Source organism: Hipposideros armiger, unplaced genomic scaffold, assembly GCF_001890085.2.
Source record: "Hipposideros armiger isolate ML-2016 unplaced genomic scaffold, ASM189008v1 scaffold_192, whole genome shotgun sequence".
NCBI classification, from domain to species: Eukaryota; Metazoa; Chordata; class Mammalia; order Chiroptera; family Hipposideridae; genus Hipposideros; species Hipposideros armiger.
The window spans coordinates 64003-70156 of NW_017731542.1; positions in this window are offsets into that span (position 1 = coordinate 64003).

Consider the following 6154-nt stretch of genomic DNA (forward strand, 5'->3'; position numbering starts at 1 on the left):
GATGTTTTGGATGCAAGGTGCGAGGAAAGAGAAGAATCAAGGGTGATTCTAAACATTTTGTCCTAAGTAAGGATGGTGGTATTATCTACTGGCATACAAGGAAGGCTTCAAGTCTAGAGGAGATTTAAGGAAGGAATGAGGAATCACTAATAGTTTCAGCCACATTGTGGTTGTTATGTCTCATAGATGTAGGTGCAAATAGTGATGTCAAGTTAGCATTATCAGCTGGATTTAGGATCCTGTGGCTCAGGTGAATTTGAGGGTCACCAGTGTATGAAAAGTATGAATATAACTGTGGGATCACGACTGAATAAAAGTACCCATCTCATGAAGGCAGATAGCAAACAGTGCTGAGGACATCGAAGCTTTTTGGATATATGTGAAAACTAAAGTAATAACCTCTGAAAGAGTGCTGGAGTAGGGATTATTTGTTGGCAAGTTGAAGGTAAAAAACATCTTTTCGAAACAATAAGAAAGCCAGGAGACAGTGTTATTATAGAAGTGAATAAAGGAGATCAATTCAACAGAAACGTTCAATTTGATAAGGATCAATGACCTCTAATGGGTATTGAGAACTAAAATATACTGAGTATCTGCTATGTTTCAGGGACCTATCTAAGCACTTTGCATGTCTTAACTCACTTAATCCTCACAGTTATTATCCTTCCCTAGAGATAGGGGTGAATACTGTTTTACAGATAGCAGTGAGTTAACTTATTCAAGGGCACACAGTTTGTAAGGGGTACAGTTGGATTCAAACTCAGAAAGTGGGACTCGAGAGCCTGTCTTCCTAATGTTTATGCTCACTGGTGACTTTTGAAAGCAGGTACACAGATGTGGTAGAGGATTTTACTGTTCCTTCTGCTGGACAGCTCTTCCCCAATAGGTACACATGCCTGTCTCAAACTTCTGTACAGTGTAACCTTATCAGAAATCCTTTCCCAAGAATTCAACCCAATCACTCTGCCTCTTTACCCCAGTTAACTTTTCTTCTTGCAATTTGCCAATTCCTGAAATTACTGTATATGTGTCTCCTCCCCCCTTCTGTCTCTCTCCCTGTCTCTCTGTCTCTCTCTCTCTGTCTCCCCCTCTCTCCCCACTCCCTTTCTCCCTCCCCCTCTCCTTCCCTCCCTCCCTCCCTCCCTTTATCATCCATCTATCTGGGAGCAGGAACTTAAATTTGTTTATCAAAATATGACCAATGCCAAGTCCATGTTTGTGGCTCAATAAATTTTTGTTGACGAAAAGATTGAGTCATAAGTAAATGGTAACTTAAATGAGTGAATATACCCTTGGTTGCAATTTTGAGTGTCTAGCTGATATTGGAGACGATGGATCTTTATTTCCTTAGTCCTGAGGATCTTGTCTTTTTCTCCACCAGGGTGCAGTCACCAAGAGGGAAGATAGTTGTGGGAGTGAGCCAGGGTTGGAGAGAATCAGGAAATCTTAAATAGGAGGGAAAAGAACAGTTGAAATAGGGGGAAGAGAGCTGTGTTGATACAGAGGGTATTAAGGAATAAATCAGTAATGGAGAGGACTGTTGGCTTGGAAGGGGCAAGTCAGAGACCCATGGAGATAACTGAAGACTTCAGGAAACAATTTGAGTAGAGTAAGGGATGTCAGCAACAGGAGTGGTGGAAATTTGTAGTCAGTTTCCAGAATGTTAGAATTTTTTTATTTTTGTAAATTGTTAGCTGTGATTGTACAAAGGAGAAAAAGTGTAAAAAAATAAATGTTTAAAACACATAAAAATGTCACTCTAGAATTCCACACCGATGTTGACATCAGTGAAGTTTTAATTTTATTAAAACATCTCCTTAGGAGCACAATGATAGCTTTATTTTTAAAATAACAGCTTCTCAATTTAATGAAAGCATGCATATGCATATATACTGTTAGTCATGTCACAAGTTAAAGTTTAGATTTTTAAACCTCGGTAATTATTTTAAAATTTTAAGTAGAGCTACCTCTTTGTAGTGGCAGGCCACTAGATACAAGAACTTTAGTTTTGCAATATTTTTCCATAACTGATGCATTGAAAAAGTTCTATTTAGTATCTCCCCTCTAATCAACATAATTTTTCTATTAGATAGCTGGCTGGAGCCCTATCTAAAATCAATGGTATTGATCCCTGCTTTTCTCTTCATGAACCTAAATAGACCTTCAAGAAAAGCAGCAACAACTAATGAAAAACAATAAAACCAACAAATGTCTTGAGCTTCAGTATCAATGTGATTAACTGTCCAGTAGATTCCTACAAACTAGCTCTGAGGTGTACATATGTATAATTTCAAAATAATTAATATAGTTACATTTGATAAGGAGTTTGGGGACAGTATGATTTTTAAAAAACCCATTTACTGGTCCTGGAAATGTTCAATTTTTATACTTGAAAAACATATTTTTTCAATTATATTTTTCTATGATAGAAAAAGGGAACAAAAGTCATTTAATTCCTCAAACTGAGAGAACCGCTTAAGGCAATTTTATAGTGTTAATACATATGAAAACCCTTAACACCTGATTTACTAGGCTGGTCAGGATTCATAGTATGGTTTATTGCAATTCACTCAGCACGTAAGGCTTCATATTATTTTCAATTTCCGTCTACTCCCAACTGAGTAGTAAAATTATTCTAAGTAATATATTAGTAGCAATAATAGTGTAAAAGCTAGAGAGAGTTCTGGAATATCTTAAGAAATTTATTTCAACTTCTGCTGTAACAACCACTCAAGGCATAAAGTTCTTAACGTGGCACTTACAGACTTCAAGGATCATTTCAAGTAAAATCTAAACCAATAAAACATCAGCATTGTGGCATCACAGGAAATCATGTTCAAAACTCCATTCTTGTGTATTTAGATATCTGTGTGTATCACTCTCCTTTGCCACAACCACCATCCTATTGTCTCACATTGGGGCATTTTTATTGAAATCAGAGGGATACACAGTTAAAATAGTAATTGTAATTGTATATTTCAATTACACTTTGTTTCACTCAATAATGTACAACTTTAAATTGGACACTTACAAGAGCAGTGAGCTGAGAGCTCTGGTCCAAATTGAAAGAGGCTTCAGTCACGAGTTCTGCAGGCAGCCTGGCTCTGGGCTCCGCACAGCTTCCCAGGGACCCGGGGAAGCGGCCTAACTTAACAGAAAGGGCAGCAGGTCAGGAGAGGGACGATTCGGTGTTCTTTCACTGTCGTAGAAAATTGTGGAATATAGATGAGTTACTTAGGCCATTGCTGACGTAGACTCTTAAACCATTTAATTCAGGGGCACAGAAAAAGGGCCTGAAATGACACGGTTAAGGCTCGCTGTGAGAGTCAAGATGGATAAGTGATCGCAGGTTGTATGTTTTGTGGTGTCTCTCCGAGCCGAGAATTGTTCTGGGCTCAGAGCTCACTGGTGTGCAAGACAGACCTGGTCCCTGTATTCCTGGCACTTACCTTCTAGGATGGAGGATGGACAAACACGGGAGTGGAAAGAAATACAAACCTGTCATGCTGACCACTGTGAAGGAAGCAGATAGGGTCGGGAGGTAGCAACTTACTAGGTGTGGAGATCAGAGGGGCCTCTCTCAAGGGCAGAAGCCGCACTTGAAAGATATAATAAAAAGGATTTATTCATGACAATAACAGAAGAGAGCCGTAAGGAAAAAGAAAAAGAAAAAAAGAAAAAAAAAACCAGGAAGAGCAAAATAAATGAATAATGTCCTGAGGCAAGAAACGTTTTAGTTACTGAAAGAAAGGCAGTTTGACTGCAGTGTAATCTTTCATTGTTTTTATTTATAATTTGTGTACTTGTTTTATTGGTATAGTAAATGTTATAATATATAAGCAAAATAATATTAAATATAAAAGTTCTTAAATGCATTATTTATTATTATTAAATACCACTTCACTTTATGTATATGTGAAATGAATGACAGCCCCGTACAACAGATGTTTTTGCTCCTATACAAAATCTTTTGAGTGACTCCGAATGGTTAAATAAACTTGTGAAAAAAAAAAATCAGCATGCTAAATATTCCCATGACTAGATTCCTAGTTTCACCTTGTCTCCGTGCTTGTGGTGCTTGTCCCTGTTTTTCTCAGGACTCCCTAAGATACAGAATATGAAACAGCCAATGATGTCAGCTCCCCAGTATGCACACAGCTCTTACTGGCCCCTCATTTGGAATGTGCTTCTTATCCATGTCTGTCTAACACCTCATGATCCTGTAAGCCCCAGAACGCCGCCGCCCTCTCTTCCACAAGTCCCTTGGCAGCGTCTCAAGTTACCTATGGATGACCTCTTGTCTGGAATTATTTTTCAGCCTTACTTGGTATCTTTCAGTTAGAATTTAATGTTGTGATGATTTTCTCCACGTTGTTTTTTATCTCAATCTGAGAGGTACGCTTCTCTAAGGCATGACTTTATCATATACTACTTTCGTATACTTCATAATGTCACATACTGTTGCTACAGAGAGTTTGTCAGCTACATTCCAATTGAAATATTCTAGTTTTATTGACATGTTCTGTTCTTCAAAGGGCCTCTTACCCTCATCAAGATAACCTTATTTCATTTCTTTACCATTTGGATCATAATGAACTCATAGTACTCTTTTCGACTTCTGTTATCTTATAAAATCACATTACACGCGGATATACACATATATGTGCATATGTGTGTATATGTGTTTCTATGAAAGTTTTCTGTTTAGATATTGGTTAATTCTTTTGTACTAGAGACAGCAGTTGCTAACTTGCAGCCCACCGCCTCAAAGGATCTAGCAGTGATATTTAACCCTAGCTGTACATTAGAGTCATCTAAGGAATTAAATATTATCATTTAATTGGCCTGAGGTTGGGCCTGGAACTTGTGTCACTTAAAAGTTCCCCATTGAAATCATTTAAAAGATTCTAAGGTACAACCAGAGCTGAGAATCCTCGTTCTATCAGGCAGGTAGAGAATGGCTGGTCTAGACAAGAACCAAGTTTAGATTTGACAGTGGTGAGTTATGGAGCGGTAAGAAAGGCTCCAAAACATACCTAGGTCACTCTGTTTCTAGTTGATTTATCACACTGTCCTTTTTTATTAGTTGGATTAGAGATTTTGTTTTTGAATAGTACATATTAAATTAAAAATTGTATTTGTGGTCTGGACCTCACATAAAGTATACACCTTTGCTTAATGGATTATGTATCCCTCTGAAAATTGGTTATATAGAGCCAAATATTAAATATTAAAGTACCAAAGCAATGTCATAGTGTAAGTGATATTTTTGGAAATTTTTAGAAGCTATAGGACAATTTATTTGTGACTGTCCATTGTATCTGTATTGCTAGTTGCTAAATAGAACAGAGTGATTAAAGTATTGTGTCTAAATAGCTAGTCGTGCTGAATAAGATGATTTTTCAAATATTACTAATAGGGTAGATACTGGAACTATATTTCTGAAATCATTGAGAAGAAATTGATGGTGAAGCATGTTTTCCTTCACTTTAAAATAAGGGCACATTCAACAGTGATTACAGGATCAGAGGAGCAATACTGAGAGGTAAATTTTTGCAACAGATGTGTCCGTTGCTAAAAAAACAGCAGGCAAATAAGTGAACTAATGACAAGTAACTCTAAACATTAGGGAATAACGAAATAAATTAATTCATTAATAAAATTAAAGTAGTAATTAGTGCATTATGAAACATCCGAACAGTTGACTAGAAATGATTAAAAATGCCCTCTGCTGTTCTTCAAACACAAGAAAGTAAAATAAACCTCTGGCTAGTCCAGTAGGGAAAAGATAAACACCCAAACTAAAACTTAGTTATGAGAAAAGGGACATAACCACAGATTCTGTGGTAGCATTAAGGAAGTCACGTAGGCGAGTGCTTTGTACAAGGCTGTGTCGCTGGGTACAGAGTAAGAAGGGAAGGAGATGACAGCTCTTGAGTTCTTTTTTTTTTATTAAATTGTTTTTTATTATGAAATACACATTTTTTAGAATTAGTTTCATCTGTACAACACAGTGCAATAATTATACTTTTTACCCCTCGAAGTGACAACCCCCCTCCCCCAATCCACCGCCCCACTTCCCCCTAACCCATATCATACTTATCTATTACAATTCCCTTGACTCCACTCCTACACTATACTCCACGTCCCATGA